This window comes from Jatropha curcas, chromosome 4 (genome assembly GCF_041381405.1).
Source record: "Jatropha curcas cultivar XTBG-Jc1 chromosome 4, XTBG_Jcur_1.0, whole genome shotgun sequence".
In the NCBI taxonomy this organism is placed as follows: Eukaryota; Viridiplantae; Streptophyta; class Magnoliopsida; order Malpighiales; family Euphorbiaceae; genus Jatropha; species Jatropha curcas.
Genome location: NC_143154.1, coordinates 12,023,593 through 12,048,365, shown reverse-complemented (window position 1 = coordinate 12,048,365; position 24,773 = coordinate 12,023,593).

The following is a 24,773-nucleotide window of genomic DNA, read 5'->3' as shown; positions in this document are numbered from 1 at the left end:
GTATTTTTAATTACTTTAATTAGTTTTTATTTAGTTTTATTTATGTTTTTGTTTAAAGCTATATTGAATCATATTTTACTTGATCTTGAGAAATTTGTGAGATTTTTATAGGAAAACAGCCAAAAATGTAAGAGAAGATCAATTGTCAAGGACTTCCAGCAAGTAGCAACCCTAGGGTGTTCTACCCAGCACCCCCGTGCTAGTCTACAGAGTTCAACTTGGACTGAGATTTTATATTAAGCCCATGCTACCTACATGAATCTACATAAAGATATTGTGGGACATATCTTATTAAAGCTAGAGTGCTATTTAAACGTTGGGAGAGTCCTGATTGGAAAGAAATATAGAATCTAAATAGTTTCCTATCTTCAAAAGATTTCTTCCTCAATAGAGATTCACTTTCCTAAACAAATTTGGAGATATTCCAGAAAGACTATAAAAGGAGAGAAACTAGCCATAATTTTGGGCAATATTCATTGTATATTCAATCTCCTGTTCTATTACTTTCTCTACATAGTTTTCTCTCTCTTTAAGAATTCAAGTATCCAAGTTGAAGATCAAGATTCAAGAAAGCCACTCAAGCCAATCGTTGACTAGTTTTTATTTCTAAATTCTCTTTTTGTTTATTATTCTTTATGAGATTATTTACAAATTTAATTGAGTTTGGTTTACTTACTATATCGAGCTAAATCTCTTTACTAGGGATATGATGTAGCTTTAATTCAATTCCAGTTTATAATAATAGATTTGATTTTCTTTATTCAAGTAAAATTTATTATTGATCTTAATGCTTTCAGGCTGATTTTCTCCCATGGATTGATTTATTTCATTAATCACTATCGAGAGAAGAGTTTTGATATGAACAGGGTAATAAATTTCATGGGAATAACAACTTGATGCAAGAGCTATATGGTTTGACTCGTGGGAGGTTTTTGTAAAATTAAAAACCTTAATTTGTGGATTCATGAATAATTACAAGAACTTAATGATTTAATCTATATTTGATTGCGCCGTTAAGAGATGGGTAATTGAATTGGATTAAAATAGCTAAAAAAACATCGAGAGAGCTTATTAGCGATTTTAGGGTTATTTTTCTTTTTTGAATAATTAAATTGATTATCAACCTAATAGGATAAACTAGATAGAATTAAGTGAAGTCAAAATTCCTAGTTACCTTTAAACCTTGATTTCTTTTCAATAATTACTTGCTTGATTTCTTATTCATTACTCTATTTTTTTTTCTTTTATTTTTACAATTATTCTTCTTATTGTCGTTTAAATAATAATAGGTTAACACAATTTTGGTACTCAGTAAACAATCTCTATGTGATGATACTTTATTCACTCTTTATTACTTGTTTGCGATTTCGTATACTTGCGAAAAAGTTGGTCATGGATGTCCTACTTTTTTAAAAATTATTTTATCCTATACGGTCCCACATCTCATGTCCCATGTTTGTGCAATCTAAATCATGGTATATGAGACTACTTCATACACCAAGCTAATCAACCAATTTTTTTTTTTTATTACCAATAAAAATGAAGTTTTTTTTTAAAATTTATTTTTGTATAATTGAAATAAGAAATTAATTATTTTTTTTATTTTATGTTTATGATTTGTTATAAATGATTATTTATTTATTTGAAATATTAATGTATTACTTATTCATTGTAGTATGTCCTAAGTGTGTGGATGTTTCACTTTTTTTAAAAACTATTGTATCCCGTATATTTTTGTATCTCGTGTGCCCTATCCGTGTAACCTAGCTCCTGATATATGAGACTACTCCATACACTAAGTTAATCAACCAAGGTTTTTTCTCATTACCAATAAAAAATGAAGTGTTTTTTTTTTAATTTATTTTTGTGTCATTGAAATAAGAAATCAAGTATATTTTATCATCATGATTTATTATAAATGATTATTTATTATTTGAAATATTAATGTATTATTTATCTAGTGTAGAGTGTTCTAAAAGTGTGGATGTCCTATTTTTTAAAAAATTATCATATCTCTTACGTTTTCATATCTTCTGTCCCATGTTCATGTAGCCTAACTCTAGGTATATGAGACTACTCTATACACTAAGGTAATCAACCAATATTTTTCTTAAAATTTATTTTTCTGCCGTTGAATTAAGAAATTAAGTATTTTTTATTTTAAGTTTATGATTTATTATAAATGATTGTTTATTTATTTGAAATATTAATGTATAACTTATTTAGTTGAAATGACCCGAAAATTTAATTTCGTAAAATTTTCATTTAAAAACAAAATTTTTATTTCAACCAATGAAATTATACCTGCTAGTATTTTATTATTGCTAAATTGGACCCGTAAACCAATTCGATTTTTCGAAAACCAAGCGAAAAACTCGAAAACCAAGCAAATTGAGCCAAATCATTAAATTAGACCAAACCAGTTCGAATCGAACCGGAATGGTCTAGAAGCCAAGATTTTTCTTTCTTTTCTTTTTTTTTTCTTTTTCTTTTTTCTTTTTTTCTTTTTTTTTTTCTTTTCTTTTTCTTTTCCCTTCTCCTCCCTGGCGCGAGTGCCAGCGCGCAACCTCCTCCTCCTCCTTCCCTCCCCGTTTCCGGCCACCAGAGCCGATCGACCTCATCTCCTCGCCGCAGCTGTTCCGGCTTTCTTTCTCTCCTCTCTTTCGATTCTAGCGTACGCAGAAGGCGCAGGCGAGCCGTGACTTCCTTCGATCGGGAAATCGCATCGAGCCTCCTGCTCCTCGTGTTTCCTGCGACGCTAGCCTTCAACCGACGGGCTTGATCTCTTCCTCTCCTTAGCAGTAGCTCCGGTCACTGCTTCCCCTATCTCCGGCCTGCCAGTCTTAGTGCAAAGACGAGAGAGACAGACCCCGATTTGGTATCGCCGGCCCACCTCAAGCAATTTTCAACTACTCTTCAATTAGGTAAGCCGATTATCCTCCCTCCTCACTCATTTGCAAGTTATTTTGTATAGATTGGGCGAATATTGAGGGAATTAATCAAATGGAACTTAGGGATTTAAGGACAACAAATTTGGATTTCGTTAGATATTGACATAATTTGTAGTAGTTGGCTAGAGAACTGAATCCTATATGAAATTTGCTATATTTTGGCGTATGAGTTGCAAGATTCAGGAACCATGGTACCTCCGGCCACCGTAGACGGCGGCAACAGTGGTGGCTCCGGTGACCGGAGTTCCCAAGAGGCAGAATATTGCATTTTTCGTGTAGAGTATGAATATATAATTGGTTTTAACATCTGACATCAACTGATATTGATCTGTGGATTGATGATAAAAAATTAAGGAAGTCGATAAAAAAAGAACTATACGATCTTAGAAAGGTTTAATTAGCTAGTTAGCAAAGTAATTAAATTTGGTTAGTATTCAAAATAAGTTATATGGATGAATTTTATAATAATTAGGATGTTTTAGTTTCTATGAAGTTAATACGAATAAGGGTTAATATTATTAAGTAATATGTATTTGAATGTTAATTAAGGATTATTAGTGTAATTTGTTTTATATATGATATTGTTAATTGGATGATATGAGTTGCTTAGAATATAATATGTAAATTTGGGTAAAGTATGACATGTTGTTCTTATAAGCAGCAGCTAAGGTGAAGCTAGTGTCATTGTATATAAGTAAATATGTTAATGAATGGTTTGATTGTAGACCTTGCCATAATGAGAAATTATATTTCTATGCCAAGACAAAGGAAATTTATAAAGCCTATGTTTAGGAGTGAATCAAGTTACTTAGTAGATATATATGTTTTGAATTTTTATTTAGGTTAGCATTGATTTTTAGTGGCTAGTTTAGAATTTAACTTGTCGATGCAAGTTTTATTTATAAAGTGTACATTTATTTGATAATTAGATAGAGGACAATTAATAATATCATTGGAACATGTTGGAGGTTATTATAATTTGTAGATTTATTTGGTGAACGTTGACATACTTGTACTGAAAGGAGGATGGGACTTAAATTGTTGATTGCCCGACGGATGGGCTATGTGCATTGATTGATAAATATATATAATATTGTGATATTTGAGCAGGTTGATAGTCCAATTTTTAGGGGAGGTGCTGCCGAAATTTTGATAGAAATTAGACTAAATTTTAATTAACAACATAATTAATAAGTTTATTTAGGTTAGTTCTATAATTTGGTACATAATAAATATAGTGCTTCGATTATTTATTATCTTTATCATTTATTTAATTATTTACATATTTATTTATTTATTTTCAATATTATTGTTAATGTTGTTATTTATTTTATTATTGTTGTTTATTGTTAGTACTATTTATTTATTTGCATTGATTTTCGATGTTTAGTTGTGCATTGCATTACGTTGTCCAACTGATCAATATGTCTGCATTTAATTGCAATGTTTGATTAATTGTGTTGTGATAATGTTATGCTTTGTTGTGTGGAGTTGGGATGAAGTGGGTCACCATGGATTTGTGAGACTGTTTCTGTTATACGGATCCTGATTTTGATTTCTGTTATATTCTGATTCTGTTATATGGATCCTGATTCTGTTTCTGTTAGCCGGGTAAATGGGAGATCGGCGCCCCCGTGTGCACCTAATAATTCTGTTTATTCTGAAACCACAGGATGGCCGCTTGTTGTTGCGCACCTGAAAATCTAGATTTGATTGTAGCCCGCAGGGTGGCCTCCTGTTGTGAGCGCTTGATGATCTAGATTGGATGGAGACCACTGGGTTGCCTCCTGATGGTATGAAAAAGAAAAGAGAGGATAGAAAAACAATGAGAGGGCTGGTCAAGTGAGGATTAGACCGGTCGGCCAGTATGGGGGATCGGCTCCCTGGTGCACATGTGAGAGGATGAGCCATGTGGGAGGACGACTCATCGGGGGTTCGGTGACTCCACTGACTAATTTTCACGTGATGTGATTATTTGAAGGTGATATTGTTTGTGAGTGCTGGTGACATGCCATTTGTGTGACTGGCTGCGTGAGTATATAACTAGTCGGATGACTAGATTGATATATATTTACACATTTGTATGAATGTGTGTGTTGTGCAATAATGGTTACTCCTTAGAAAGCTCACATATCTTGTTTAATTTTTCAGGAAGTAAGTTTCTCTTTACTTCGGTTAAGCTATGTTCCTTCGTCGCAGAGCTAGAAAGAAAATTTCCTAGACCAATAAATATTTTGCTATGTCTCTAGATGTATAAAAATCTATGTATATCTATTAGTTAATGACTCCGCAGTTGTAGAATTTGTATACAATTAGTTGTGTATTAACATAGACAATATAATTATGTGAGTCCATATTAAAAATATGGTGTATTGTTTATTGGGCCCAAACTGTGGAATGTTGTAGCTGATAAATTTGGGCCGAGATTTAATAAAAATCTTGAGAGTTATTTTCCTATAAACATGGGCTGAATGTTTAATATTATATTGAGTTAGTAAATTTTTAGTGTTTCAGGCTTACTACGGGCTTCGGGGGCCTTAAGCTTACCTGGGCCCTAGTGCCGGTCCGGCCCACGGAAACGGGTCGTGACATTAGTGTACTATGTCCTAAGCGTGTGGATGTCCTAAGCGTGTGGATGTCCTGCCTTTTTTAAAAATTATCGTATCTCATATGTTTTTATATCTCGTGTTCCGTGGCTGTACAACCTAACTCTTGATATATAAGACTACTCAATACACCAAGCTAATCAACCAAGATTTTTTTTAATTTATTTTTCTATCATTAAAATAAGAAATTAAATTTTTATTTTATGTTTATGATTTATTTTAAATTATTGTTTATTTATTTAAAATACTAATGTATTATTAGTTTAGAGTATTGTGTCCTAAGCGTATGGATATCCTACATTTTTTAAAAATTATCGTATATTGTATATTTCTGTATTTCGTGTCCTATGTCCGTTCAACCTAGTTCCTGGTATATGAGACTATTTAATAAACCAAGCTAATCAACCAAGATTTTTCTTCTTACCAACAAAAATAAAGTTTTTTTTTTTAAATTTATTTTTGTGTCGTTGAAATAAGAAATTTGATGTTTTTTTATTTTATGTTTATGATTTATTATAAATTATTGTTTATTTATTTGAAATATTAATGTATTACTTATTTAGTGTATTGTGTCCTAAGTGTGTAGATATCCTTAAAAATTATAGTACCTATATGTTCCCATATAAAAAGAGAGTTGGAATATATTAAAATATAAAAAATGAAAAATAAAAAAAAATAAAAAGCTATAAGTACATATTACTATTGGTCCCTAATGTTGGAAATCTAGTTTGATTGATTCTATAGAAAAACATTTGTGATATTTAATTGTTAGTCAAAATTTAATTGTTGGTTTCTACTGTTCCTATTTTTTAGTTTTTTAATTTTTAATAATTAATCAAACTTATATGGCACTACTGTTTCTCTTCACACCTAGCAATTTCATATGCTTACACTCGGCTTCCATAACTTCCATATAATGCAAACTGATATACTTTTATTTATTATATAAATTTTTATATTTTTATAATATATCATATATAAAAAAATTAAATCGCGGATATGTATAACGAGTATACCTGCAATGCAAGTTTATAAAAACTAGTATATATAAACTAATTTTTATATTTAAAGAAAAAAAAAACTTTACTTTTGATAACCTATTTTACAGGTACCAAGTCATTTGGTTAGTTTTATTAGATCAAATGGTTTATATTTATCTATTCTACATCACAAATAATGTTTCTTAAGTCAAGTTTCGGTGGGTCAAGTCAGTCTCTCTGGTGTTGTTATAAAATCTGGCAATCAACACCATTATATTTTGGTGAATGAAAAGTAGTTCTGTGATTAGTGGAGAGAGATTTTTCTGTTTAAATAATTGGGTGTGTATAATGGGATGGCCTGTAAAGGTAACATGATTGGGTTGACAACGAAAAAAGGAGAAAAATATAATTCAATAATGAACAGATGTTCATGTGGTGGTGTTCAGAATCTTGAGTGTAGAAATTGAGAATAATGAAGGAAAAGCAAATTGTATTATGGTATTAATTTCCTGGATGGCTTTTACTACAGTGTAGAATTCAAAAATTCTTTATAGATATATGAACTCTTTTTGCATATCATTTGGACATGCTAACTTGTTAAGCAGGTCATAAGATTATCTTTTTTTTTTTCCTTTTTTTAAGCTTTTATAAATCTTTTTTCCCCTAAAATGCAATGAACTTTTCTAAGATTATATATACATATTTTTGCGTAACACTAGATTAATATGAGATATTTCTATTGATTGCATGTGAAACTATATGATTAAAACATGATTTTAATATAAATAGTAGGGTACTTGAAGTTATTTTAAATACAATAAATAACATTTTAAGATAATTATTTTTATAAAAATCTGCAAAAGATCTTCATACATATTAAAAAAATTTAAAAGTATGGGTTATATAAATTATAATTGATTCTGATATGAAACTAAGCTTAAAAGTTATACTTTTAAAGCAATTGATTAAGACTTTTATGAATTTTACAAGAAAATTTTAAAAATGCACAAATATTAAATTTTGAAAATTAAAAATTAAGGTGAGAGTTTATAAATTCGATTATCAGTGATTATATTTTAAATTTGTATTGAGATAATGCAATTACTATTGATGTATTTGATTAATCCTATCATTGTTTTAAAATTTAATAGATGATAAACTTGTCTGTCTGTCTATCTATTTATTTATATAAAAGTTGAAACAAAAAGAAAATTCAATGCTATTTCTTCATCCAACTTTCTACTTTTCCTTTTTTAGGAATTTTTAAAATTTGAATTTATTTTTCTACAACTTGATTGGTTGTTAAATAATTTTTAAAGTTTATTTATAATTATTTTAATAGATATGTTTAGATGATTATAAGTTTGAAAATTTTAAATTATTATTAAGATTATTAAATTTAAATAAATTACAATTTTATTCTTATCTATATTTTTTACAGATATGTTTACGTTTAAATAAATTACAATTTTATTTTTATCTACATCGTTACAGATATGTCTACCTCTATATATATTTATACGTTTCTTTTTTTTTCATCATCTCTTTCTTTCCTATGCTTTGGATCAAGTGAAGAAAAAAATCAAGGCCGCATTTCTTTAATTTCTTATTCGAATAGCAGTTTTTTTTTTTTTTTTTTTTTTCAATTTAGAAGGGATTTTTTTGTTTTTTTCAATTTAGCATATATGATTTGACTAATTCGCTTCATGGAAGATGTGGAGAACACTGCAGCTGGAGTCTCTCAACATCTCTTGAACAACAACAATGATCCGCGTTAAACTGTCCGATGGAGGAGTTATTCCATTAATCATTTCAAAAATAATAAGGTTTCGGATGTCCAAAGGTTTAGCCAGTTTCAAACCTGATTTCATATGGCCCAATGTTCAATATCAGACACAAATCTATCTTTGAGAAATTAGTAGAGATATTAAAGATAGGCCAAGATTTCCGAATGTACAAGATAAACTACTTTCGTTTCTCTTTTTTTTTTTTTTTTTTTTTTTTTTTTTTTTTTTATTATGTTAAACTATTGTATTTGAATTTTAGTTAGAAACAATAGCTATGAGATAAACTTTAATTATTGATTTGCCTGCTTATTTAATTATTCGTTTGTATGTTTATTTAATTGTTTTGATAGATATATTCATATTAAATTTTATTATTATTATTTTGAAATTTGATTAAAAAAACGAGAATTATAACAATTTGAAAACAATTGGAATGAGATAAACTCAAAATTTAATCACCATAATTTTGAAATGCAAACTTTGGCTATTAAAAATTTTATGAACTCCTTCCAATAAAAATATAATTTGATATTAATAATTATTTTAAAAACACCCGCGCATGAAGTGCGGAATAATATATGAAATGGGAACAAAAAGAAATTTTAAAGCTTCCTTCTAAGAGTGTCAAAATGGATTTGACACAAGAACACGATTCGCCTAACACGCGAAATAAACAGATTAGAGTTAATGTTAAACGGGTTGGTGTCATAAATGGGTGGTCACCCATTTATAATATGAATATAAACATGTCGTGTTGCGGGCTGACACGCTTGTTAGGTGAGTATCCCGTTTATTTAACAGTAAAGAAGTAATTTTAGTGTCAAATATAAATACTCCAATTAAAACCTATTTAAACTTTATTGTTGTATTAATTTTTTTTATTTTAGTCATCCTGAAAAATCTATGCATTTTATGTAGGAAAAATTATTTCTAAATATGATTTGAGCTAAATAGGTTAAAATTTAAAAATAGTTTAAGCAGGTTAAGTGGGTCACATATAGGTCAACACGACCCACTTAACCTGTTTATTATATTAGACGTGTTACATGTGTTATATATAGGTCAACACAACCCATTTAATCTGTTTATAATATTAGACGGATTACACGTGTCGTATTCGTGTGCCCTACTTAATTTTCGTGTCGTATTCGTGTTCACAAATTTGACACAATTATTAAATGGATTGTGTTCGTGTTGACTCTAATCATTTCGCATGTTAGGCGAATACGTGTCAAACTCGACACGTGAACCCGTTTTGGATTTATCATTTTTTTAGGAATTTTTAGATTTTTTTTTTATTTTTCTACAATTTGGTTAGATATATATTTTTTAATAAGTTAATTCTTTAAATTATTTAAATCGATATATTAATAATTAAGGATTTGAATATAGATAATTATAGTTTATAGATAATTATATTCAACGTGATAATTAGATAGTGATAAGATCATTAATTCGAATACAAATACAAATTTTTCTCTTTCTCTTCCAACTTCGAATACAATATAAATTTTTATCTCAATTATATTCCAGGTAGCCTTTTTTTTTTTTTTTTAATCTTTCTTTCTTCTTCTTTTCCTTTTCCTAATTTTTTTTAAAAAATTTTTTCTTTGTTGTGCTTTTATCAACTAAACGTTGGACATAAATTTCATCCCACCTATGGTATTATAGGAGCTGTAGCACAATTCGATGTTGTTGATAATATATGATACTAAAAATAGACTAATACATTGACAAGATATTGAATTCCTAATTAAATTCTAACTAATAGGCCATGTAGAACTCTTATAGTCATTATCCTAATACAATTATCTAAAACTCCAATATAAATACCATAGACATACGCCTAAAAAAGGCTAATTCGCAATCTATTCAATACTCAATTTTTTGAGCTCGTAACAATTGGTGCGGTGAGCGTGGAGCACACCTTCAAATCCTAAAAACCCGATCCCTCTTTTCTTTGAAACACTATGGCTAACGATTCGATTGAGCATCCTAACTCGGAGGCCGAGCAATAACAAAGGTGAAGCAGTTGGACAACCTACACTAGTTCCTCCACTGACAACTGATCCTTAGGTGGCGACTGCCTTAGCCTAAGTCTACTCATAGTTTACCACAGTGTTAAAATGCCTTCTGGAGACTACTCATCAAAATGGCAAACAAACACCACAAGATGGACAAACAAACCACAGGCCCCGAGTGTATAGTGCACCTCCATCATCTCCTAGGCCACCTAGCCACCCATCATCTAAACGACTCTAAGAGGCAGAATTAGAGGTGAACTTAAGTATGATAACACCCTATAGTCAGGAGCTGAGCCACAACCAATTTTAGACAATGCCAACCTTCGAAACATTATCAAATAGCTGGTCAGATGGTGTAGAGAGATGGGAGAGGTCGGGGATTATGGTCTTCGGTAGGACTCACCTCTATCATCCAATAATTTGGGTGCTGCCTTTCCCTCGAAATTCAAAATCTCAACCTTTCAGTCGTATGACGGATCTACCAATTTCCGAAGCCACCCGGCGACCTTTCGAACTATGATGTACCTTTAAACCAACTCTAAGGACCTTATGTGTAAGGTTTTCCCAATTATCCTTGAAGGGGCAGCTCAGGAGTGGCACCAATTTCTCAAAACAAGATCCCTTCTGATGGAGGTCCATCTAGCCTAGCCTTACAAGCTGTCCTAGACATGGGCCTTCGTCTTGATTCCATTAGTGAAGTTGATGAAGACAGTCCAAGTGAAGATGGGCTTGGTGGGAGTGACATGTTCAATCTGAAGCTACAGCTCCTTTTAGGGCCATTTGGGTTCCTTCAAACCATCATCTTTGAAGACAACAATCAAGGAGCACTTGGTTGATCATTGACTATGAATTCCAGCTCATTTGTGTTGTTTTCAAACTTAGTTAGGTGTTCTTTGAATTGTGCCTTTGAATGAGTTTTTTCAAACTTAGTTAGGTGTCCTTTGAATTGTGCCTTTGAATGAGTTATTTCAAACTTAGTTAGGTGTCCTTTGAATAAGTTGTTTTCAACCTAGTTAGGTGTATGTTTGAATGTGTTGTTTTCAACCTAGTTAGGTGTCCTTTGAAATTGTGTCTTTGAACAACACATTCAAAGGGAGTTTATGGCTATCTCTTATTTCCCTATATAAAGGGATTTTTGTGTACTTTGAAAGAGGAGATTTGGAATAACAAGAAAGTGTTAATCACATTTGGGTTTTATTAGTTTCCAAAAACTATTGGGTTTTGTTTGTTTCCAAAAACAATCATCTATCTTTTTTCATTTTAATCTTCACCATCAACTATCTTAGCCTTTCAACACATTTTGAATCAAGTTACTATAGCACGGATGCTTCTGAGTTCCTGTAGCACTCGTGTTTCTCTATCAAAACCATAGTCCTTTCCACCACGCCATCAGTTGGTATCAGAGCCAACAATCTTACCTTCTTTCACTTTCATTTGTTTTCAAGTTATGCTTAATAACCAACAAGCATCTCTTAACAAAGACAAACAAGTCATGTTAGAAGATCAAGATCTAGCCTCAGCAATTGAGAAAATGAGGTTGGAAATGGAAGTTCTTAAGGCCAAGAATGAAGCCTTAGAAACACTCATCCAAAATACTCCCCCAAATACCCGAAGTCCTCATGAAGAGGAACTGACTAATGAAGATTTCAATGGAGAGGACCAACACCTTGTGTTGGGACGTGGAGGTTTTAGAGGGAGAGGGAGAGGATTGTTTCATGGAGGATTTGGCCAAGGGGCAAGGCGTTTGCCACCACCCATCCGTGTTGAAAGACAAGAAGAATCTTTCAACTATAAAATCGAATTACCTGAATTTCATGGTAAGATCGATGCTGATGCCTACCTTGAATGGATATACTCAATGGAGAGATCCTTTGAACTGAGGGAGGTGTCCGAAGACAAAAGAATGAAGCTTGCCACTATGAAGTTGAAGGGATATGCTGCCCTTTGGTGGGATAATTTGCAAAAACGAAGGATGAGGGAAGGGAGGCCTCAAATTACTCAATGGGATAGGATGAAAGAAGAGATGGATACGGTGTTCTTGCCACCCCATTATAGACAGAAAATGATTGAGAAAATGTTGAGCCTCAAACAAGATACTAAAACCGTGAAACAATACACCATGGAATTTGAGGAATTCTTATTGAAGTGTGAGGTCGAGGAGACCGAGGAGCTGATCATGGGGCATTTTCTCCAAGGATTGCGATTCGACATCCAAGACATGGTAAGCTTCTACCCTTATGAATCTCTTATTGAATTGAAGAGATTAGCACTAAGAAGTGAGACAAGTTTGAAGCATTCACACCAAAACAAAACCAATATCAGACCTTATAACTACAAACCGAGCTCTAGTAACCCTAATTCTGCCCCTATCAAGACCACATACACACCCTCACCAAAACCCCCTCTTAAAAACACTTCCAACATACCAAGAAATACCCAATCTGTCCCACCATCCAAAAATACCTCTAAGAATGCTTTGAAATGTTTCAAATGCCAAGGGTATGGACACTTCCAATCTGAATGTCCTTCAAGGAAAGTAATGACCCTTAGAGAGATAGAGGAGATTGAGGAAGAAATATACCATGCTGATTCTGTTGCAGTAAATAGTGAATTGAATGTTGATGAGGGAGATATGCTAGTTTGTGATGCAATGGAAGATGGGGAGTGTTTAGTGATGATGCGTATTTTGAATATTGAAAAGAATGAGGAGGATTGGAGGAGGAAATCCCTGTTTCACACTAGATGTTTGACAAAAAATAAATTGTGTGAAGTTATTATTGATAGTGGTGCATATGAGAATGTTGTATCCAATGAAATGGTTGCGAAGTTGGGACTAAAAACCGAGCCAATTGACAACCTTTATAGGTTGGCTTGGCTGAATTCTAAGCATGAAATTAAAGTCACTAAGAAGTGTCTAGTTCCTTTTGCAATTGGGCAATACGTGGATGAGGTGAGCTGTCATGTTATCCCAATGACAGCTTGTCACTTGCTTCTTGGGAGACCTTGGTTGTATGATAAGGATGTGCAACACCAAGGAAAGGCCAATACTTACACCTTTTTTCATAAGGGTAACACCATCTTGCTCACACTGTTACTACCCGAGAAGAGAAAGAAGAAAAGAGAAGTTGGAATGGTTGGATTGTTATCCAATGATGAGAAGAGTGAGATCATGGAAGGGCTGCCCAGCTATGTTCCAATTGATGTGGAGGATGAGCCCAAACAGAATCATATGATTCCAAAAGAGGTACAATTTCTTATTAAAGAGTTTAATAGAGTTTTCCCAAACACTTTACCTATCGATTTGCCCCCTCTAAGATCAATACAACATGAGATCAGTTTTGTTCCGGGAGCTCAAATTCCTCATAAGCATTCCTATAGAATGAGTCCTAAAGAGAGTGATGAATTACAAAAGCAAGTTGATGAATTGTTAAAGAGAGGCTTTATAAGGGAGAGTGTTTCTCCTTGTGTTGTGCCAGCCTTTGTTGTTCTTAAAAAGAATGGCAAGTGGAGAATGGTGATAGATTCAAGGGCTGTTAACAAGATAATGATCAAGTACAGGTTTCCTATTCCAAGGCTTGATGATATGCTTGATCGATTGCATGGAGCTTCAATTTTCTTAAGGATTGATCTTGCAAATGGATTCTACCAAATTCGTGTTAGAGAAGGTGATGAGTGGAAGACAGCCTTCAAGACCAATGAGGGGCTGTATGAATGGTTGGTCATGCCTATGGGACTCTCTAATTCACCTTCCACCTTTATGCGACTCATGAATGAGGTACTCAAACCTTTTCTTAACAAATTTGTGGTGATATACTTTGATGATATTCTGATCTTTAGTACTAGTTTACATGAGCATTATATGCATTTGAGACTTGTTTTTGAGGTTTTGGACCGTGAATCGTTGTATGCTAATGTAGAGATGTGTCATTTTTGTGATAGCACCATTAGTTTTTTGGGGTATGTTGTATCTAAAGATGGTATAAGTATGGATTCTGAAAAGGTCAAGGCCATTGTTGATTGGCCTATTCCAAACAATCTGTTTCAAGTAAGGAGTTTTCATGGGTTTTGTTCTTTTTATAGGAGATTCATTAAAGGTTTTAGTACTATAACAAGTCCGATAACAGACTGCATGAAAAAAGGGGTGTTTAAATGGACACCTTAAGCCACCCTTGCTTTTAACACTTTAAAGAATGCAATGACAAAAGCTCCTGTTTTGGCCTTGCCTAATTTCAACTTACCTTTTGAATTGAAGTGTGATGCTAGTGGGGTTGGGATAGGGGTTGTTTTGAGTCAAGAAGGCAAACCTATTGCATTTTTTAGTGAAAAATTGAATGAGTGTAGGAGAAAATATTCTGCCTATGATCTTGAGTTCTATGCCTTGATTCGTGCTCTAAGACATTGGAGTGCATATTTGTTGGCTAACTCTTTCATCTTATTTACTGACCATCAAGCCCTCAAATACATACAAAGTCAAGCTAAGTTAAGCAAGAGACACGCATCTTGGGTTGAATACATGCAATCCTTTGATTTTGTAGTGAAGTATAGGGATGGTCCAAGTAATAGAGTGGCTGATGCATTGTCTAGGAGATATGAGGTTCTTAGTACCATGCATGCTCATGTAATAGGATTTGAGAATATTAAGACCTTGTATGAGAGTGATGGGGATTTCGGTCAAATTTGGGAGAGAGTTAGGAAAGATGGTGCATTTAGGGACTTCACTATTCATGATGGTTATCTTTTCAAGCTTGATGCTGTTTGTGTTCCTCAAAGCTCTTTAAGGGAAGCAATTCTTAAGGAAGTCCATGGTGGAGGCCTAGCCGGTCACTGTGGAAGAGACAAAACCTATGAATTGGCAAGCAAAAATTTCTATTGGCCAAAGATGTGGAAAGAGATTTCAAGACTTGTTGAGGGTTGTAATACTTGTAAGCAATCCAAGATGACCTTACAAGCTCACGGACCATACATGCCTTTGCCGATTCCAAGCTCACCATGGGAAGATGTAAGTATTGATTTCATTGTTGGCTTGCCGAGAACAAGACGAAATAATGATTCCATTATGGTTGTAGTAGATAGATTCTCAAAAATGGCTCATTTTATTGCTTGTAACAAAACTAATGATGCATCTCATATTCTGAATTTGTACTTTGAAAATGTTGTAAAACTCCATGGAATTCCTAGGAGCATAGTAAGTGATAGGGATGTAAAGTTTTTGAGTCATTTTTGGAGGCATTTGTGGGCAAGGTTAGGAACTACCTTGAAGTTCAGTACGGCTTTTCATCCTCAAACAGATGGACAAACAGAAGTGGTCAATCGAAGCTTAAGCAACATTTTGCGAAGTTTGCTAAAGGGGAAAGTAAAGAATTGGGATTCTTTGCTGGCTCATGCTAAATTTGCTTACAACAGTTCGAAGAGTAAGACCACTAATTTTACTCCTTTTGAATTAGTTTATGGAGCTAATCCACTTGTTCCTCTTGATTTGAGCAACGCACACTCTAATATCCCCTCTAACTTAAAGGCCGAGGACAGAGCTACTGAAATTGTCAAACTCCATGCTAGAGCAAAAGCACATATTGAGAAGAAGAACGAAGCCTACAAGATGCAAGCCAAGCTAAAACCTGTTGTGGAATTTAAAGAAGGTGACTTAGTGTGGGTTCACTTAAGGAAGGAACGATTCCCTTCTAAAAGAAAGAATAAACTTATGCCCAAAGCCGAGGGTCCTTACAAGATCATCAAGAAGGTAAACCAGAATGCTTACAAGGTAGAGCTGCCTCCGTCTTACAAGATTTCCAACACCTTCAATGTAAGTGACTTAGCCAAATACAAGGAAGACACCATGTCAACTTCTGACCAAGTTGAAACTTTTCAAGAAGGGGAGAATGATGGAGGTCCATCTAGCCTAGCCTTACAAGCTGTCCTAGACATGGGCCTTCGTCTTGATTCCATTAGTGAAGTTGATGAAGACAGTCCAAGTGAAGATGGGCTTGGTGGGAGTGACATGTTCAATCTGAAGCTACAGCTCCTTTTAGGGCCATTTGGGTTCCTTCAAACCATCATCTTTGAAGACAACAATCAAGGAGCACTTGGTTGATCATTGACTATGAATTCCAGCTCATTTGTGCTGTTTTCAAACTTAGTTAGGTGTTCTTTGAATTGTGCCTTTGAATGAGTTTTTTCAAACTTAGTTAGGTGTCCTTTGAATTGTGCCTTTGAATGAGTTATTTCAAACTTAGTTAGATGTCCTTTGAATAAGTTGTTTTCAACCTAGTTAGGTGTATCATTGAATGTGTTGTTTTCAACCTAGTTAGGTGTCTTTTGAAATTGTGTCTTTGAACAACACATTCAAAGGGAGTTTATGGCTATCTCTTGTTTCCCTATATAAAGGGATTTTTGTGTACTTTGAAAGAGGAGATTTGGAATAACAAGAAAGTGTTAATCACATTTGGGTTTTATTAGTTTCCAAAAACTATTGGGTTTTGTTTGTTTCCAAAAACAATCATCTATCTTTTTTCATTTTAATCTTCACCATCAACTATCTTAGCCTTTCAACACATTTTGAATCAAGTTACTGTAGCACGGATGCTTTTGAGTTCCTGTAGCAAGTTACTGTAGCACTCGTGTTTCTCTATCAAAACCATAGTCCTTTCCACCACGCCATCACCTTCATTCATTCTCACAGTTAGCCACAAGATTTTGAGCTCGATTCATAATATGTGCACCATCCAAAGATGTCATCCAATTTAGTGGACTTAAAAAGGGAGGAGGGAGAGACTCTGAGATAATATGTCTCCAAGTTCCAAAGAATGGTAATGTAGGTGGAGAACTTGAATGATGAAGTGAAGATCAGTGTTATGGCAAATAATTGCAGGTATAACAAGTTATTCGAAAGTTTGAGTATAAATCCTCCTTTGACTTTTGCCGAACTCATGGCATGCACAAATAACACAAAATTGGACAAGGCCTACGAGGCTCAACATTGGAGATCATCCAAAGAGGAGAAGCCCAGACACAGGAGACACCCTTCCCCAATACGAAGACACTCGCCCAGGAGTAGATCGCCCCTCAGACACCCACGAGCCAGTTTTGCTGTAAGAACACCATATTCAAGAGATGACAAACCACAGCAACACTGAGAGTTCACCTCTTAATAGGCCACGCTTGGAGATACTATCTTGGGGACCAAGTTTAGCTCTACTACCCTAGAAAGATGAGGGTAAATACCTCGGACTCTTGAGACAAGAGTAGATACTACAAATTCCACAGAGATGTTGGCCACGAGTTCGAGGCCTATTAGCAGCTGAAAAAAGAAAGCGCCTCATATAAAAAGGTGAGCTAAAAGAATTTGTAGGGAGAGCTCAAAAGGAAATAGAAAAAGGTACAAAAGGTAAAAGAATGTCATACCTTCAGCACAATACACACTATCTTTGGCGGTTTATCAGGAGGCGATAACAACTCATGTAGGAAGAGGAGAGCAAGAGAAATATACTCTATCTTACCCAGCAAAAGCCAGGCACAAGGCCCCCCTATATCATTTTCTAAAGTAGATAGTGAGTATGTACGTATCCCCACAATAATGCCCTCTTAATTGAAGGGGTCTTGGAAAATTTCTTAATGAAACAAATATTATTGGATGAAGGCAGTGTGGTAAATTTATTAACCATGGAGGTATTCAAAGCCCTGAAGTTAGACTAAGCGAAGCTGAAACCTGTCCAGACCCTTCTAGTTGGTCTAACTAGAAAGCCCGACCAAGTATCGGGATCTATAGATATAACTCTAAAGCTCAGAATTGAAGGTGTATCAAGAAGACTCGAGTCAGAGTTCATGGGAGCAGACATCCATTTCCCCTACAAAGCCATACTAGGCAGGCCAGCCTTGTATGAGCTAAAAGCAGCCACATGCATTAGATACCTCACTTGAAATTCCACTCTAATAATAATGAAGTAGCTACTTTAAAGGGTGATTAGAAAATAGCTCAGGAGGCATACATGATAGCCTTGAAAGGTGTACCCCTTGCCCTAACTATTATGTGGATGCCAAAAGGGGAAACGTCCACAAAGCCAGATGAACACTAACCTTTTGACATACTTAGGCACATCTCGGATTCAAGCCTATCGCCATTGGGTGAGCTGATCACATAGGAAGTAGAGCCAAGGAAATGCCTAACGCTGAGAGTGAGCTACCTGCAGAGGTGCAGAACAACATTAGGATGGTTCTAGAGAATAATGTTAACAGCTTCGCCTTGATTGCTGAAGACATAATTGGGATTAACCTTGACATTATATCCCATAAGCTCAACATTGATCCAAGTTGCAAGCCAATAAAACAAAATAAGCGAAACCACGATCCTGAGAGGCAACGAGCTATAGCAGCCAAGGTAGACAAACTGTTACAAGCGAGGTTCATAAAGGAAGTTAACTACCCCGACTGGTTGACAAACGTAGTTTTGGTACCTAAGTCCAATGGGAGGTGGAGGTTGTGTGTCGATTTTACTGATCTGAATAAGGTGTGCCCCAAAGATTCTTACCCCTACCCAATATAGACCAGCTGGCAGATTCAATAGCCGGCTATGAGGTATATAGCTATGTAGATGCAGTAGCTTGATACCACCAAATAAGAATGAAAGAGCTGGATAAGGAGAAGATGAGCTTCATTACAGACAAGAGAATTTATTGCTATCATGTAATGCCCTTCAGACTTAAGAATGCAAGAGCCACATATCAGAGGTTGGTTAATAACATGTTCCAAGCCCAAATAGGGAAAACAATAGAAGTATATGTAGACAACATGATCATCAAAAGTACTCAGGCTGCCAACCATCCTAGGGTTCAATATGAAGCTGAACCCTAAAAAGTGCACATTTAGGGTGAAGGTTGGCAAGTTCCTAGGCTTCATGATATCATGAGGGGAATGGATGTGAACCCTGAGAAGATCAAGTTGATCCTAGATATGCAAGCGCCCACCAACATAACATCCGTGAAGTTCAACAATTGAATGGTAGAATCACAGCTCTAGGGCGCTTCATCTCATTTTCAGCTAAGAGATGTATGCCTTTATACCGAACCCTAAAACAATTAAAGGGTTTCCAATGGAAAGACAAGTGCCAAATTGCTTTTGAAAAGATAAAGGAGTTATTATCTACAACTTCTGAAACCATATGATCTCCTCCCTAGCCAAAATAATTTCTAATTCCTTCTTCAGGTCCTCTTCAAGCCTTAAAAGAAAAGGATTATTTCAAGACTCTAGAGCCCTCTAAATCCCAGCCAGTCTAGCAAAAAGATTTTTTTTTTTTTTTGCTTAAAAATGTCAGTGAAGCCTCCAGTGTTCCAGTTTGAAAGTTTCTTAGTAAAGTTTTCTAAGTTGAGTGTTAATGGAATAGAAGAATCCCAATTAGACACCAGAAAAGGAGAAAAACTTTCATGGGAAAGCCACGTGGTCTGGAAGCGAAAAGGAAAATTTCTAGAAAGAAGGCAATACTACCCCACAAGTTTTAGCTAAAATCAGTTTGTGGTCAGAAGCAACACGAGGCAGATGCAAAACTACATTATTTGGGAAGGCACGGTGCCAATCCTCATTACACGTAGCCCTATCCAACCTTTGCAACAAAGACCCTCTCTTCCAAGTGAACTTCGAGCCCGTGTATCCTAGATCTATCAACTGCGATTGGAGAAACCATTGAGAAAAATGTTGTCGACATTAGACCTATTGCAAGACCCCCCAAAACGTTCATAACCATTGATAATAACATTAAAATCACCTAGAAGCAGCTGTGGATTTTATACTAAAGAAGTGACGCTATCTAGTTCCTCCCATAAAACTTTCCATCTTATAAGATGAGGGCTAGCATAAACAGTCAATACCTCCGTAATTATCCGACCCAACTGAACCATGCCAAAATGGACCATTGCACATTGTTGTTGAGAATATGAACCTCCTAAATCGTATTCTACATTATCTAAATTCCCTCGGAAAAGCCCAAAGCCTCAACCCGATGAGAATAAACCAAATTGGTCTTATTTATAACCTCATCTGCCTGATCACTGTTGATTCTTGGTTCTAGCAAATATAAGGATATTTAGTTTATAGTTAGCCACAAAAAGCTTCAAGCGACATAAGAAAGTGGAGCTACCCGCTTCTTGACAGTTCCAGGAGATTATAGACATTAAAAAAGATAAGATATAAGTAAACAAAGCCTCCAAATTGCACCTTAGCATCCCTTTAATCTCGAAGGTACGGGTCACTCGTTTCTCGCTGGAATAACTCATTGTCATCCTCTTCTTCTTCAGCATCAAAAGCCATATTATTCTTTATTTCTTCAAAGTTACCATCAAAATCTTCTTCCGTTGTGAAAGGCAAAGGCCTAGGGTTGGGAGGGCGATTATTCAAAATAATGGACATGGAACCATTGCCGTTATCTGTCACTTCTCTCACAAAAGGAATAGAGTTATTTTCCGTAAGCTTAGGCTCAATAATTCGGACTATATAGTTATGCTTTGGGTTGAGTTTAGTGGGCATATTCACCACAGAAGCACTAGTGGGCTACTTATTTTCATAAGTAAAAAAGTCATCATGTGTAGCCTTTGCCGGTTTTGTAATGGGCTTGAAAGCCTTTTAATTTGAGGAAAAGCCTTATAGTAATGTTGCTTCAAGGAGAGCGTCGACTGGATTGGATCCCTTGTGGGACCACAGACTTCCCTTTAGCTGCACTATGTAAAATTCATGCATGATCTGGAATAAAATCCATACATTCAACATTCCTTTCCTTTGAAGATTCTTCTCTCTCTATAATTTTGCCATTATCCTCTCCTAAGACATTGAAATGAGATTCCCTCCTACTACCATCAATGTGGGATCCTCTCTTCACCTCATCAGGATGTTGTGTCTAATATATTTTTCAGCTAGCCACCATCCAAGGGCCAAAATCCGGCGACGGAATATCACCTCCTCTGTAAGCTTCCCACTTTCTTCCCTATAAGGACACCCCCCATCTCAGTGTGCTGCTCGATCACAGTGATAACATATTTATGGAATTCTTTCTTTCATATTCAACAACCTATAGGCTGCCATTGATACGAAATTTAGAATAAGTAGAGCCTTCAAAATCAAGCATAACAGATATCCTTGCATAAAGTATTTTTTTAAAATATTAATGTTTTATCTTTTGTTTTTTTCATTGAATGATTGGGAATACCTTTGTTACAATTCAGGATGGGTTTCGTAAACCGCAGGTAAGTGCTTCCCATACTTAAACTAGTCATAATTATGCTCTTCGCACGCAAGTATTTAAATATTATTTAAATGATAATTATTATTATATTCCATTTTGAAAAGCTTTTGATATTTACACTGAAATATGTAAAAGTTTTTCGTTAAATGATAATATTTATTCATAAAACAATTGATATTTATGTATATTTCTTCAGTTATTTTTTCTAATTTTATATTTTTAGAGGTTGTTTTAATAATCAAACTTTTTTTAGTTATGATATAAATAATTTCAATCAACTTAGTGTAATGTTTTTTTATTCGTAAATCAATTAAAAACCACAAATATTAGAACTCAATATAAACTTAAATTGAATTTGAAATTTCATTTCAATATAAATATGATACATATCTGAAACATAGGTGCATTAAAATATATTATTAACTAAAAGTTTAATAATAATCATAACAACAATTGTAATTCAAATCATAACTATACCGATTTGCTAATCGCGGGTGATTAAATGTTTTTTTTTTGTTGAGGATGAAAATTGGATTTCATAGAAGAGAAGAAGTGGCTATCTCAACCATTACAAGCGACACAAAAGGATGAGGAATATCCTCAATCCAAACTTGCTCCTCCATATTAGCAGAGAGCGCATATTTAGCAATGATATGAGCTAAACTATCACTACTTGCCACAAGAAATCTGAAACTCAATTAAAACATCTAATAAAGTTTGGACTTTCAACAATCTAGCGCCCAAATCAGAAAGAGGAAACTCCATACTTAAAAACTATAGTAACTAAATTCAAACAATCAGACTCCAAGTGAACTTTGGAGAAGCCCAAGTCAATAGATTTTGTCAAATCAAACAGCATAGCTTCCGCTTCTGCATTTTTCGGTGATGATGAATAGTTGAGTGAGCCGCTGGAACCCCGATGTCATGACCTCCCCCTTACGGTTCGTCGCTACCATACCCAGGCCACATCGAGTGTCCTGCTGGATCCCAATATCACAATTGATTTTAATTATCCCCTCCATAGGGGCCATCCAAGTGTGAGGAGCTTGTGTAGCTGGTCTCGCTGTCGTAGCATCATGATGAACGCTATCAGCTGGTACTTCCATACTCTGCTGAAATTCATAGAGCAGAGAGACCGCCTACTGAGTTACCTGCATATGAGACATATGTTTACTTTGGCAAACAAGCAAGTTACCTTTGCGCCAGATTCCCCATGCTATCATAAAGAGGAGCTCAGTTTGTTCATCAGTCATGGGTGTGGAAAGCTCCATTAACCAATCTTTAAACAAAAAACCTCCACATCGAGTCTCAATGTGTAACAGACTCAGCTTCCATATCGGTTGAGAGTAGGCATGGCGGGTTCATTGAACCGCCGGTTTGGTGCATAAAACCGACGATTTAAGATTTTTGAAATATTGAACCTGAACCGGCCCTTGAACCTTCAATTCTTGTTCGGTTTCGGTTTCGACCGGTTACGGTGCGGTTCTGATGGACCGACGGTTCCGATTACGGTTTCAAGCGATATGTGTATTAATTTTTTTAAAAAAAATAACAATTTGATTCTAAGGCGTCTTTCTTTGAAAAAATTAATGTGAATTTTTTAAAAAAATATTGGTAAATTTATTTTAAATAAATTTTAGAATACTTGTACTCATATAAGCAATAAAATTAATTAATTTTATAAAATAAATTATCATTTTGTCTAGATGTTATTAATTAAATAAATTATTAGAAAAATTTTAAAAATGCTTCAAACAATATAATTTTGAATCAAGTAAAATATTTAAAGGAAAAAAATGTTGACAATTTTATTAAACAATATAATTATATACTAAATTTTATAAAATAGGCTAAGTGATTATAATTTTAAAAATAAAAAAAAACTTCAGTTTGAACCAGCTCAGAACCATTGGTTAATCGCCGCTTGAAGTTTGGTATTTAACGTTTAAATGAACCTTAACTGGTTCTAGAATTGCCGATTCAGTCTTAAAACTTTAAAAAAAACGGTTTTAGTCCGATTCTGGTTCGTCTACAGTACGGTTTGATTTCAGTTCAAATTGAACCGGTAGCCATGCCTAGTTGAGAAGAATGACAACACCGTAAAATATGGCGATTAAATGTTTAGATTATATTAAATAGTTCTATAGATTCAAATAAAAAAATTCAAAAAATTTAAATTTAAATTATGTATAATATTTATTAATTTAATTTATAAATTAACAATTCGTAAATAATCAATTGTCTAAGAGGAATAGATAGAAAAGACACAAAATCTTAGTTATCTACAAACTATTAAAATAAATAAATCACTTAAGTGCCACCCAATCAAAATTTAGAAAAATAAATAAAAAGCTTGAAAAATAAAAAAAACAAATGTCAATGTTTTATTATTTTTTTTTCTAGCGTACGGTTAGAAATATCTGATTTAAACTAAAATACTATTTATAATTAATTTAATATATAAATAGGCTCAACCACCCAGATGTAGATAAAGCTTTGGCTTGGATATACTTAGGACAACTTTAGCTAGTGGTTGGAGAAATAGGAAAGAGATAAATTTAAAAAAATTGGAAATTAATTTTTTATTTCAATAAATAATAAAAATATTATTTTTACTTTTCAACTTTAACTATAAAATAAAATTGTCATTAAGAATAATTGGTTTACAAGATTGAAATTAAGATAATGTACAAATTTGGAATAATTTAGTTCATTAAACCATAAATAAATATAAAAGAAATTTCACATTTTCAAATATAGCTATATCTATTTTGTAAATTCATTGGGCATTAGGAGGAAGAGTATGCAAATATGATCAAGAATTTTCCATCTTAACAATTGTGGTGCTAATTGAATTTCAATATACACGAATAGTTGTAAATTTTAATCAATATTTCTGAAAGAAAAAGGCTTAAAGTCTGAATAAAATTTACCATTAATTCAATTCATAAAGGTTTTATTTAGAAAAAATGGGAAATTAATTATTTAATCCATGAGGTATTATTTAGTAAGTCCTTTCCTTTTGGATAAATATCCAAAACATTCTTGATGTTTGCATCTGTAATTCTAAATAGTCATTCCATCTGATTTTGAAAGTTTTTTTCAGTCATATTTAAACTAGGAGTTGCAAACTCCAAGGACTTTGAAGGAGGTGATGATGAAGGCAACAATGGAGAAGATGGCGGGGTAAGGATATTGACGATG